We start from the raw sequence: 14,603 nt of genomic DNA on the forward strand, positions 1-14,603 counted from the left end.
TCTTGCTCTGTCGCCCAGGTTCGAGTGCAGTGGTGTGATCTCAGCCCACTGCAACCTCTGCCTCCCAGGTTGAAGCAATTCTCCTGCCTCAGCCACTGAGTAATTAGGATTACACCACCACAGTCAGCTAATTTTTGTATTTTTAGTAGAGACAGGGTTTCACCAGGTTGGCCAGGCTGGTCTCAAACTCCTGACCTTGTAATCCGCCCACCTCAGCCTCCCAAAGTGCTGGAATTACAGGTGTGAGCCACCGTGCCAGGCCTCTTTTGTATTGTGATTGCAATACTGTAAACCTTGAATAACACCATGGAACCCATATGAAGTGCCACTAGTGATGCTGGAAGTGCTCCAAAGAAGCAAAAAATAGTTATGACATTACAAGATAAAGCTGAATCGCTTGATATGTACTGTAGACTGACTGCAGCTGTGGTTGTGTGTCATTTTAGAGAGACGATTCATGTTGCAAATGGACTATGTAAATGCATGGTATTGACAAATACAGTACTGTAATTGTATTTTCTTTCTTTCTTTCTTTCTTTAATTACATTTTTCACCGTGTTGGTCAGGCCGGTCTTGAACTCCTGACCTCAGGTGATCTGCCCGCCTTGGCTTCCAAAGTGCTTGGATTACAGGCGTGAGCCACCACGCCCAGCTCTTTCTTCTTTTTTGAGATGGAGTCTCACTCTGTCACCCTGGGTAGAGTGCAGTGGTGCAATCTTGGCTCACTGCAACCTCCACCTACTGGATTCAAGCAATTCTCCTGCTTCAGCCTCCTGAGCAGCTGGGATTACAGGCGCCTGCCACAATTCCCACCTGATTTTTGTATTTTTAGTGGAGACAGTGTTTTACCATGTTGGCTAGGCTGGTCTCAAACTCCTGACCTCAAGTGATCCACCCACCTTAGCCTCCCAAAGTGCTGGGATTACAGGCATAAGCCTCCATGCTGGGTGTATTTTCCTTATGATTTTCTTTTCTTTTCTCTAGCTTACTTTATTGTAGGAGTATTGCATATAACACATATACCATTCAATATATGTGTTAATTGCCCTTATGTAATTAATAAGGCTTCCATTTCAACAGTAGTCTATTAAATTTTTAGGGAGTCAAAAGTCATATGTGGACTTTTGACTACACGGTGAGTTGTCACCCCAACCCCCATGTTGTTCAACGGTCAATTGTACTTTTATCAGACAAAACAGAATTTAAGTCAAAAAGTATAAGAGCCAAAAAAAGTCATTAAAGAATTATAAAGGGATCAATTTATGAAGGAGATGTATCAGTTGTAAATATGTATGTACCCAACACTGGATCATATAAATATATAAAGCATGCATTAAGAGATCTGAAGGGTCAAATAGACTGCAATACAATAATAGAAGGGAACTTCAAATCCTACTTTCAACAAAGGAAAGCTTATTCAGCAGGAAATCAATAAGAAAACACTGGAATTAAATTTTACTTTAGACCAAATGGACCTATCAGACATATACAGAGCATCCCATCCAACAATAGCAGAATACATATTCTTCTCAAGCATACATAAAACATTCTCCAGGACAGATAAACATATTAGGCCAAAGAACAAGTCTTAAGAAATGTAAGGCAACTGAAATCCTATCAAGCACCTTTTTCAACCACAGTGGTATTAAGCCAGAAATCAACAACAGGAGGAAGTTAGGTAAATTCACAAATATATGAAAATTAAACGACATGAAACTAAGTAACCAATAGGTCAAGGAAGAAATTAGAAGTTTAATTTAAAAATATTTTGAAATAAATGTAAAAGGAAACAATATACCAAATCTTAAGGAATGCAGGGAAAGCAGTTCTAGGAGGGAAGTTTATAGGAATAAACACTTTCATTAAGAAAAGAGAAAGATCTCGAACAAACATTACTTCTCAAGGAACTCAAAAAAGAACAAATGAACCTAAGTTAATGAAAGGAAATAATAAAGATCAGAGTAAAAATAGAGACCAGAGAAACAATATGGGAAGATTAACAAAACTAAGAGTTGATTTTTTGAAAAGATACACAAGATTGAAAAACCATGAGACTAACAAAGACAGGGGAAGGGAGGGTTGGAAAAAAAAAAAAAAAGAACAAAGGACAAAAAGAGGAAAAACTCAAAAATCAATGAAGTCAGAAATGAAAATGGAGACATTACAACTCATGCCACAGAAATACAAAGGATCACAAGAGACTACAATGAACAATTAGATGCCAAAAAAATTGGATAACCCAGAAGATTAATTCTTAAAACACATAACCTACCAAGAGTGAATCATGAAGAAACAGAAAAATCCAAACACATCAGTAATGAGTAAAAAGACAGAATAAAGAATACAAAATCTCTGATCAAAGAACAGCCCAGGACTTGACGACAGCTTGATTGCTGTATTCTACCAAACAGTCACAAAATACCACTTCAGAAACTCTTCCAAAAGTTATAGAGGAAGGAATACTTCCAAGTTACTGCAGTATCACTCACAATACCCAAGTGTTAACCAGTAGAGGAATAGATAAAGAAAATGTGGTATGCATCACAATGAAATACTACTCAGCCTTAGAAAACAAGAAAATCCAGTCATTTGTGATAACATGGGTGAAACTAGAGGGTATGATATTAAGTGAAATAAGCCAGGCATAGAAAGGCAAACTTGCATTATCTCAACTATTTGTGGAGTGTCAAAAAGCTGAAGTAATAGAAACAAAGAGTGGAATGCTGGTTACCAGAGGCTGGGACAGGAGTGGAAACAGGGACATGAACGGCTATAAAGGTTTAGTTGGAATGGAGGAATAAATTCTCTATATCTATTTTACAACCTGGTGACTACAATGAATAACAATGTATATTTGAAAATGCTAAGAGTAGATGTTAAATGTTCTGATCACAAAAATAATAGCTAGTAAGGTGAAGGATATGTTATTTACTTTGATTTCACCACTCCACAAGGCATACATAAATCAAAACATAATGTTGTACATGATAAGCACATAATTTATCTGTCAAATAAAAATAAAAAATAAAGGATGTCATTTTAATAAATAAAACCATCAATTCAAATAAATAAATTAATAAAAAGAACTATATGTAGCCCATAAATCACAATATTTACTGAACCTTTTAATGGAAAAAATTTGCCAACATCTGTCCTAGATCCAGAACTTCATTCAAAATCAAACCACATTGCTCCTCATAGTGCACACAAAGCAAGTGGAAAAACAAACCCTAAAGCTGTCAGCTTCAAAGAAAACATAGTAAACAGAACAGATTTCAGTTTATTGATTACTTGGAAAACATTTACACCTTTGATGACACAGAAGTTTGCTCAAACTCCACTCTTGAAAGCCTCACAAAACTGACAACCTTGTCACGTCGTCAAGCCACATACTTTCCTGCTGTGATATGAAAATCAGGCCTAGGGAAAAGACTAAAGACCGGTGGTGTTGGGTTCCACTTAAAAACGAATCCTTTCCTCACCAAACCACACTCTAATATAAAGCACTAATGTTAAGCTCCAGGAGGTATTTTTCTTTGTTGAGACAGAGTTTCACTCTTGTTGCCCAGGCTGGAGTGCAATGGTGCGATCTCGGTTCACCGCAACCTCTGCCTCCTGGTTTCAAGTGATTCCCCTGCCTCAGCCTCCTGAGTAGCTGGGATTACAGACATGCACCACCATACCTAACTAATTTTGTATTTTTAGTAGGGATAGGGTTTCTCTGTGTTGGTCAGGCTGGTCTTGAACTCCTGATCTCAGGTGATCCATCTACCTCGGCCTTCCAAAGTGCTGGGATTACAGGTGTGAGCTACCATGCCCGGCCTCCAGGAGGTATTTTTCTATACCATCAGATTCTTAGAAGAGCAGAGCGCACAGAAAGAGCTACACAATTTGCCAAACAGGTACATGAATAACATTCAGAAGAGAAGACTTGGGCAATGAGGAGTACATTGAGGGATATACCTGTATGAACCCTCTCGCACCTCCTTGGAAAGAATGACTGGGATAAATTGTTATAGTGAGAATAGTTTGGGGCAAGGAAAGTAAGTAGTCCTGTCTTATAAACACTAATCATTTAATGAATAAAAGGTAATTCACTTGAACCTTAATTTTAAGATGGGTAAATGATTCTTCCTCTCAAGGGATGCGTTTTCAGAAGGATGTTGGTTTAGGGGAAAAAGGAGGATAAGAATGAGAAGCTAGGGTCTTTCCAGGTGCACAGCCTACGTTAGAAAATATCTCATAAGGCACATCTGCCCTCAGGCCATTTCTATAACAATCAGAAATAAGAGGGTACTGGGATCAGAGTATTTCAGAAATTCCTGGGGTCTACACTGTATTAACCGGGGTTGTAGACTGGGTAGGTGTCCTCCCTCTATATGGATGGTCACCCTGCATGGGCCCCATTGCCCCCAGGATACTTGCACACCTGTCACAATTATGGGGACAGAGCTGGCACATGAACTCCACGCAAGTGTGTCTTCTATTCACACCTGAGGCCCCAGTTACCCCTGCTGATACCAATGCACACGCACACACAGACACGTATTTCCAAGTGAGTCAGAGCACCAACTGGCAAAAATGACTGAAACGCCAAGCGAGGCCCTGTAAATACCGACAGTTGTCTTGAGGCTGCTTCCTTTTATGCCTTGACAGGAGTGTGAATTTTACTTCTGATCTTGTCCTTCAAGCCATGATGGCCCAGCAAGCAAGTGTTAATTCACCTTACACTGTTGGTCTTTCCTTTGCATCAAACATTATTAGAAAAATACAAGTTATAAAACAAATTCCATTTGTCTACACATGGAGCCTGTGAATTCAGAATTCTTTGGTCTTGGCCATGGTAAGTGAATTCTTGCAGAATCTGGTCGTTTAAAAGTACACGGCATTCCCCCCATCACCACTGCGTCCCAACCTTACCCCTCCTTCTGCCATGTGATGTGCCTGCTCCCCCTTCACCTTCCAAGTAAAGTGGAGTAAAAGCTCGAGGCCTCCCTAGAAGCCAAGTGGATGTCAGATGTCGATGCCATGCTTCCTTTTCAGCCTTCAGAACCATGAGCCAATAAACAAACACCTTTATAAATGACCCAGTCTCAGGTATTTCTTTATAACAATGCAAGAATGACTCAACACAGTGGGTGCTGTCAGAATGATGTTCCTTCCTAGCACCTCTCAGGGGACATCACCTGGAATTCTCGACAGTCCTTGATCACAGGCTACCCCGAGCTGCTTCTATTCAGTTTGCTCTCCTTGTTGGGTTATAAACAATGTACAGGTATCAGCTGTGTACTTTTAGTTATTATCTCATTCTTAGTGCTAATATCACAGAGTTTGGTGTACTGCAGACACTAAGTCTGATTTTGACTCAAAATCCTGGTTTTCAAAATTTATCCAAAGTACACAGCTACAGTCATACACAAATATTTGTGCAAGAATATTCAGGGAATTTTTTTCTCTGTGAATTATCTTTAGAATGGAGATAAAGATTCATATGCAGCTGTAAGAAACAATACAGTGAGAGAGATCCTGTTTACCTTTTACCTAATTTACACCAATGACGGTTGAACTACAGTGTAACACCACAACTAGAACACTGTTGTCAGTGCAATCAGTTGATATTATTCTACTTCTCCAGAGAATACTTTTTAAAAAAATCAAAAAGAGGCCAGGCGCGGTGGCTCACACCTGTAATCCCAGCACTTTGGGAGGCCAAGGCGGTGGATCACGAGGTCAAGAGATCGAGACCATCCTGGTCAACATGGTGAAACCCCGTCTCTACTAAAAATACAAAAAATTAGCTGGGCATGGTGGTGCATGCCTGTAATCCCAGCGACTCAGGAGGCTGAGGCAGGAGAATTGCCTGAACCCAGGAGGCGGAGGTTGCGGTGAGCCGAGATCGCGCCATTGCACTCCAGCCTGGGTAACAAGGGTGAAACTCTGTCTCAAAAAAAAAAAAAAAAATTAGCTAGGTGTGGTGGCGTGCGCCTATAGTCCCAGCTACTTGGGAGGCTGAGGCAGAAGCATTGCTTGAACCCGGGAGGCGGAGGGTGCAGTAAGCCAAGCTTGCACCACTGCATTCCAGCCTGGCACCTGGCAACAGCGCGAGACTGTCTCAAAAAAAAAAAAAAAAAAAAAAAAAAACCAACATAAAAAAGATAGGCTGGGCATGGTGGGTCATGCCTGTAATCCCAGCACTTTGGGAGGACAAGGCAGGCAGATCACCTGAGGTCAGGAGTTCGAGAACAGCCTGGCCAACATGGTGAAACTCCATCTGACTAAAAATACAAAAAAAATCATCCAGGCGTGTTGGCAGGCGCCTGTAGTCCCAGATACTTGGGAGGCTAAGGCAGGAGAATCGCTCAAACCCAGGAGGCGGAGGCTGCAGTGGGCCGAGATTGTGCCACTGCACTCCAGCCTGGGCAACAGAGCAAGACTCTATCTCAAAAAAAAAAAAAAAAAACCTCACAGTAGAGGACAGATCAAATAAATAAATAAGGGCCGGGCGCAGTGGCTTACGCCTGTAATCCCAGTACTTTGGGAGGCCAAGGCGGGTGGATCACGAGGTCAAGAGATCGAGACCATCCTGGTCAACATGGTGAAACCCCATCTCTACTAAAAATATAAAAAATTAGCTGGGCATGGTGGTGCGTGCCTGTAATCCCAGCTACTCAGGAGGCTGAGGCAGGAGAATTGCCTGAACCCAGGAGGCGGAGGTTGCGGTAAGCCGAGATCGCGCCATTGCACTCCAGCCTGGGTAACAAGAGCGAAACTCCGACTCAAATAAATAAATAAATAGATAAATAGATAAATAAATAAATGCATGCTGATCTGCTATATCATGACATAAAATACATTTACTAATGATACTGATCCATATAATTGAGACAGCATTTATGATGAATTACCAAGTAAAGAAGGTAGGTTTAAAAGGTACGTATAATTTGGGCAGAGGTACTTTGGTGAAATTAAGAACACAGACTCTGTGGTACAACTTTCAGGGTGTGAATCTAAACTCTGACAGTTATATCCTCACAGTGGAATTCAGATTCCACTGGTGAAGCCAGAATACAAATACTAGAAGCAGCAGCTATCTCAATTATCAAGTAAGATAATCTACATAAAAGATAATGACACATAACAACTGCTTTATGTGTTAGCTGTTATTATTAAAGATCAATGATATTACATGCCCATTAATCCATTTTTAGAAAAGAAACACAAGGCTGTTGTTTTTTTCTTGTGCTAAAATACATGCTTCTCAGTCAGCTATCAATATCATGAATGCCAACTAAAAATAGCTTTCCAAGCCTGATGTTAAGCATGAATTTATTTTAATCAGCAAAATTACCAAAAATGATTCTAAGACACATAAGAAAATGTTCCCTCTCTACCAGCAACCAGGGAAATAGAGGCATGATTCTGCATGAGAAATCAAGTTTAAAGACTCTAATCTAAAAAAGGATACCAAACTGAGAATATTAGCAAGAGAATGAATCATGTGTTCTATGTGATACGGGAGATTTATGTAATTATTTCAAATTATTGCTATCTTAGTCATTTCATATATTTGGATTTCATATCTTGGATTTGTTACTTATACATGTAATCATGGAAATGTTACTTGTATAATATGTATTTGTAAGGCATCAGACGTCACTGATTATCATTTTTTGTCAAAGAAACATTAAAATCACAGAAAATCTAATTCTGAAACCCTCTCTTTCTTGACAATTTGCAGTCAGTTTGAAATGGCATATCTCTAATCCTATAAGATGTAAACACATGAGGTTTTTCAAAGCAGGAGAAAGATAACTGGCATGCCTCTCTCCTCTCCACATGTGCACAAATGTAATGTGACCCATGGCTGGGTTGGATTTCATTTACAAACTATAACTTAAAGAGTCTTTAACTCTTACTTGGTATATTCTCAGGAGTTTTGGGTAAAATAAAAAAAATAAATAAATAAAAATAAAGAGTCTTTAACTCATTTACATGATCAATTAGCAGGATTTAATGCTCCAGAAACACACACACGTTTAGTCGGGAGTGGGAGACAGGAAACATAGAAAATGTTAACAGTAAGTATCTCTGGATGGTACAATTGGGAGTAATTTTGAGTTTCTTCTTTATGAGCTCTTATGCAAACTAATTTTTTTCATAGCAGGCCTGCATGAATTGCATTATAAGAAATATAAAAAACAGGGATCTGGGAAAAAAAATAAAAAACAAAAACAAACAAACAAACAAACAAACAAATAAATAAATAAATAAAATATAACTTAAGGAAGTCCTAAATGTAAAAAAATGATTACTTGGGCTGGGCACAGTGGCTTATGCCTGTAATCGAAGCACTTTGGGAGGCCAAGGTGGATGGATCGCCTGAGGTCAGGTCATTGAGACCAGCCTGACCAATATGGTAAAAACCTATCTCTACTAAATATACAAAAATTAGCCGGCCACAGTGGCACGCACCTGAAGTTCCAGCTACTCAGGAGGCTGAGGCAGGAAATCACTTGAACCTAGGAGGCGGAGGTTGCAGTGAGCCAAGATGGTGCCACTGCACTGCAGTCTGGGCAACAGTGACACTTCAGCTCCAAAAAAATAAAAATAAAAATAAATTTAAAAATGATTACTCACGTTAAAAGAAATCAGAGTTATGAAGGTGCTGGTACCCTGTAGTTATTAACGAATGTTTGAATGGATAGGCTTGTGGAAAGCAAAATAAGTGTATCTCAAAAATGTCCATACCCTAATTCATGAATGCGGGCATATGTGTTGTTGCATGGCAAGGGAAATTTCAGTTGTAGATGGACTTAAGTTGCTAATCAGCTACCCTTAAGATGGGGACATTATCCTGAATTGTGCCAGTGTGCCCACTGTAATCACAGAGTCATTAGAAGTAGATGACGGGGGTCAGAAGAGAAATAGGTAATGACAGGGGCAGAGACAAAGAGAGGTGAAGTGAGAATGACTTGTCTGTGCTGACTGTGATAACACTGAGTTGGGGGGACCCAAGGAATGCCAGCCTCTAGAAGCCAGGAAAGGAAGGAAACAGAAAGGCTCCTAAAGTCTGCAAAAAGGAACACAGCCTTTACATCTCGGTTTTAGCCCTATGAAGCCTACATGACTTCTGATGGCTTAAGATAAATTTTGTTGTTTTAAACTACTAAATCTGACGGTTTGTTACAGCACAGAAAGAAACTGACACTAAGCCTAATATTGGAAAAACAGAGTGACTGAAGCAAATGTCACCTCCCTGATTGTGAAGATCCTTTCACTATGTCTTGGCAATACTTATGAAATGAGGCAAAAGCAGTTCTAATAGGGAAGTTTAAAGCAGTAAACACCTACTTTAAAAAAGAAAGCCCTCAAACAACCTAACATCACACCAAAAGGAACTAACAAAAGAATAAACTAAGCCTAAAGTAGTAGAACAAAGTTAATAATTAAGGTAAAGGCAGAAATAAATAAAAGAGTAGAACAACAACAGAAAAATATCAATGCAACTGTTTGCTTTTTAAAATATAAACAACTCACAAACGTTTAACTAGACTAACAATGAAAGAATGAGAGAATATTCAAACTAAAAAATCAGAAATAAGAGACATTACAAGTCATACTACAGTAAAACAGAGGACCACAAGTGACTACTATGAAAATTTATATGCCAAAAAAATTGAATAATGTAGAAGAATTGAACAAATTCCTAGTAATATACAATCTACCAAGATTGAATCACGATGAAATACAAAATCTGAACACACCCACAACAGGTAAGGAGGTTGAATAAGCAAATCTCTCCTATGAAAGACCAGGACCTGATGCACTCACTGCTGAATTCTACCAAACATTCAAAAACCTAATACAACGCTTCTCAAACTCTTCCAGAAAATTCAAGAGAAGGGACTATCTCCAACCTCATTTTATAAGACCAGCATGACCAAACCCAACAAGGACGCTGCAAGACAAGAAAAATTAGCGGCCAATACCTCTGATGGACATAAAAGCAACAATTTTACTCAGCAAAATACTAGCAAAATGAACTCAGCAGCATGTAAAAAGGATCATTCACCATGATCAAGTAGGATTTATCCAGGAATGCAAGTATAGTTCAACATATACAAATCTATAAATGTGATATAGCACATTAACAGAATGAATAGTAAAATCCACATGATCATCACAATAGATGCAGAAAAAGCATCTGACAAAATTCAAAAGCGTTTCCTAATATAAACTCTCAACAGGTTCGGTATAGAGAAATGTACCTCAATATAATAAAGGTGATATAACACAAGCAGTTAACTAACATCATAATCAATGGTGGAAAGGTGAAAGATCAGGAACAAGACAAGGATTCCTACTCTTACTACGTCTAATCAATACAGTACTAGAAGCCTTAGGCAGAGCAATTAGACAAGAAAAGAAATAAAATCGGCAGGGTGCAGTGACTCACGCCTGTAATCCCAGCCCTTTGGGAGGCTGAGACGGGTGGATCACTTAAGGTCAGGAGTTTGAGACCAGCCTGGCCAACACGGCGAAACCCCATCTCTACTAAAAATACAAAAATTAGCTGGGCATAGCAGTGTGTGCCATAATCCCAGCTACTTGGGAGGCCGAGGCCGAAGAATTGCTTGAACCCAGGAGGCGGAGGTTGCAGTGAGCTGAGATTGTGCCCCATTGCACTCCAGCCTGGTGACAGAGCGAGACTCTGTCTCAAAAAAAAAAAAGAAAAGAAATAAAAGCCAATCAAACAGGAAGGGAAGAAGTTAAACTGTCCCTGTTCGCAGATGACATGATCTTATACATATAGAAAACCCTAAAAATTCCATCAAAAAATGATTAGAAATAATAAAGGAATTCAGTAAAGTTATAGTAGCAACATCAACATAAAAAAATCAATAGTATCCCTATACACTAACAATTCTTTGAAATAGAAATCAAGGCTGGGCATGGTGGCTAATAGGCAAATGAATCGCATCCAATTAAAAAACTTCTGCACAGCACAACAATCAGCAGAGTGAAGAGAGAACCTATGTATTTGAAGGAAATATGTGCAAACCATACATCTGATAAGCAGTTAATATTCACAATGTATAAGAAACTCACACAACTCAGGAGTGTGAAAAAAAAAGTGATTAAAAATTAGGCCAAAGGCAGGGCATGGTGGCTCACATTTGTAATACTAGCACTTTGGGAGGCCAAGGTGAGCGGATCACTTGAGGTCAGGAGTTCAAGACCAGCCTGGTCAACATGGTGAAACCCCATCTCTACTAAAAATACAAAAATTAGCCAGGCATGGTGGCATGCACCTGTAATCCCAGCAACTCAGGAAGCTGAGGCAGGAGAATCACTGGAACCCAGGGGGTGGAGGTTACAGTGAGCCAAGATTGTGCCATTGCACTCCAGCCTGGGTAAACAAGAGCAAAACTCCATCTCAAAATAATAATAATAATAATAATAATAATAATAATAATATGTATATGTAGTATATTTGAAAATTGCTAAGAGAGTATCGTTTAAATGTTCTCATGACAAAAATAATTATTGAGGTGACGGATATGTTCATCAGCTTGATTTAATCATCATAATGTATACATATATCTAAACACATACACAATAAATCAATTTGTCATTTGCCAATTATTTAAAAATTTAAAAAAATTAACCATGTTAAAAAAGTAAATAATGACTACCATAATAAAAAAATAAACAAAAGACCAAAGATATCTGGTGTTTCCTTCCACCTAAAACCAAATCCCTTCCTTACCAAGCCACACTGTAATATAAAGTGCTAGAATTAATCTCTTCTATACCATTAGACTTGTAGACAAGCAGAGTACACAGGACTTGAACCATTTGACAAACAGGTAGGTGACTACTTAGAGAAGAGGGTGGGTCAATGGAGACTACGAGGAGGAATGACCTGCAGGGCCCTGTCATATCTGGGGAAGAATTCGGATAAATGGCTATTTGGAGGGATATGTGCCACAGGAAAGTAAATAGTCCTAAGTTGTATAAACACACATCACTAAATGAACAAAAAGGTAACTCACTGCTACTTGGCTTTGGGACGTATAACAGTTCTTCCTCCTCTGGGATGCTTTTCTTGAGGGCCAGATGGCCTAGAGGGGAAAGGAAGATCAGAATGAGGCACCAGAACCTTTCTGGATCACAAGTTATGTTAGAAAATAGTGCACACCCACCCCCAGGTCACAGCTAAAATCCATCAGAAATAAGAGGGCACAGGGATCTGAGTTTTTCAGAGAAATGCTGGGAGACTGGGCCTTTCTAGGAACTGGGGTTCTGAAACATGGAGCTGCCCCTCTCACCGCCTCCCATGCAGGTACCTCTTTCCTCCCCAAAGGGAATTCTATTCCTGAGGTTACTTCCTCTTGTTTCTGCATGGAGAGCTCTTCTGGCTCCAAAATTGCCATCTCGTGGCTCCTTGTGAACTCTTCTTCCTGGTCATTTTCACAACAGCGTTGAGGCTCTCACGTCACTTTGGGACCACTGCTCTCTAGCAAGCACCACATGGTTGGAAGGCGAGGGCACAGCAAGCAGCGGAGACACTAGAAATACAGATGACACAGTCGCACACACCGGTGCTCACCCAAAGTCCAAGCACACAGGCCCGATCCCGACCTGTCACAGCGGCACACTCGCTGTCCCTTTCACACCTTTCACACCCGCAAACGCCCACGCCGGACAGACACTGCCTGTCCCTGTCAACCCGACAGAAGTGCAGAAGCACATTTCAGAGGCACGGAGACCCGTCCTGGCCGTGCCACCCTCGCAGAGCCCACCGGCATTGACCTCACACGGAGTGGAGGTGCAGAGAGACACAGTCCGGCTGCGTCACCCCTACAGGTGCCCTTACAGCCCGGCCCTATGGCCCTCACAGGCGTCCACACACATCGTGTCACAGTTTATGGGTACAGGGCCCGGCCGTGTTAACCCCGCATGCCTCACAGCGATGGGAAGAGGGGGCTGGTTCGCGTTACCCCAGAGACGCTCGCATTCACTTAACTCAGTTACTGGGCCACGGCGGGGGGACCCGCCAGGCAACACACACACACACACACACTCCTCTCTTCTCTCTCTCTCTCTCTCTCTCTCTCTCTCGCACTTCCCCTTCCCAAGCCTCAGGCCGAAACTTCTTCATTTTAGGGCCTCCTCGTCCCAAGTGGCTCCCTCACCGCCATTCCCCGCGGAACCCCGCCCTGGCTTTCTCCTGAGAGGCAAATAGCTCCCGGCTCGGGGCCTAACCACACCCGGGACACGACAAGATGAAACAGGGCCTCAGGCGCAGTCGTGACAAGGTCCGGGGGCAACCATTTTTAAAAATTCCGCGAGGATGAAGCACGCCCCTCAGCCGGCGATGGGGCTTGCTCTTCATTGGACTGTGCCCCAGAGGCCTCTGGGAAATGAAGTCCGTAACCCGGGAATCCACAGAGTTGGAAGCGGCCGCCAGGATTTCCCAGCATGCAACTCAACACGGTCTTAAGGACGCGGTGCCTTGAGGGCTTCTTGAGGAAATGTAGTCCATAACCAGGGAATCGACGTAGCTGGAAGGGCGCCCATCAGTGTTTCGCAGCGTGTAAGAGGACACGGCCCTAATGGAGCCGTGCCCCAGCGACCTCTGGGAAATGCTCACTGCGCGGGAATCCTCAGCGTTAGAAGCGCGGCTCTCAGAAAGCTCTTCGTCGGTGTCTCTTCCCACTGTTAGAGCAGCTGCGCCTCACAGACTTCAGGGGAAGCGTATTTCAGATTGGGAGAATCCTCAAATGCTGGAAGCCATCGGCTTTCTCCCGTCCTGAAACTTCTGCTCCTAAAAAGCACCACAAAAAAACTCCTGGGAAAAGTGGTTAAGGCCTGGGAGCCTACAGTTCTAATTGCTCCCAACTTGCATTTGGGATCCGTCTGTAGGGGAGGCATGACCCCGCGGCCTTCTGGGAAATGTAGTCTGCAACGCCCAGAAATCACACCTGTAATCCCAGCACTTTGGGAGGGAGACCGAGGCGGCTGTATCACCAGAGGTCAGGAGTTCGAGACCCTCCTGGCCAACATGGTGAAACCCCCATCGCTACTAAAAATGCAAAAATTAGCCGGGCGTGGTGGCAGGCGCCTGTAATCCCAGCTACTTGGGAGGCTGAGGGAGGAGAATCGCTTGAACCCGAGAGGCAGAGGTTGCAGTCAGCCGAAATTGCGCCACTGCACTCCAGCCTGGGCAACAAGAGCAAAACTCCATCTCAAAAATAATAATAATAATAATACACCCGGCCGGGCGCGGTGGCTCAAGCCTGTAATCCCAGCACTTTGGGAGGCCGAGGCGGGTGGATCACAAGGTCAAGAGATCGAGACCATCCTGGTCAACATGGTGAAACCCCCATCTACTAAAAATACAAAAAATTAGCTGGGCATGGTGGCACGTGCCTGTAATCCCAGCGACTCAGGAGGCTGGGGCAGGAGAATTGCCTGAACCCAGGAGGCGGAGGTGGCGGTGAGCCGAGATCGCGCCATTGCACTCTAGCCTGGGTAACAAGAGCGAGACTCCGTCTCAAATAATAATAATAATAATAATAATAATACACCCAGAAAGC

At 41.9% G+C, this 14,603-nt stretch overlaps 1 long non-coding RNA gene across 1 annotated transcript; it reads right to left on the reverse strand.

Moving 5' to 3' along the window:
- Positions 1-1,244: 1,244 nt before the first annotated feature.
- On the reverse strand, positions 1,245-13,928 carry LOC116544862. Its single transcript, XR_004266072.1, has 3 exons — positions 12,351-13,928; positions 12,057-12,125; positions 1,245-3,420 (listed from the first exon to the last, which is right to left on the reverse strand). It is a non-coding gene; the product is annotated as an uncharacterized LOC116544862 (long non-coding RNA).
- Between the last annotated feature and the right edge of the window lie 675 nt (positions 13,929-14,603).

Source organism: Sapajus apella, unplaced genomic scaffold (assembly GCF_009761245.1).
Source record: "Sapajus apella isolate SASKATOON/1434 unplaced genomic scaffold, GSC_monkey_1.0 scaffold233, whole genome shotgun sequence".
NCBI lineage: Eukaryota > Metazoa > Chordata > Mammalia > Primates > Cebidae > Sapajus > Sapajus apella.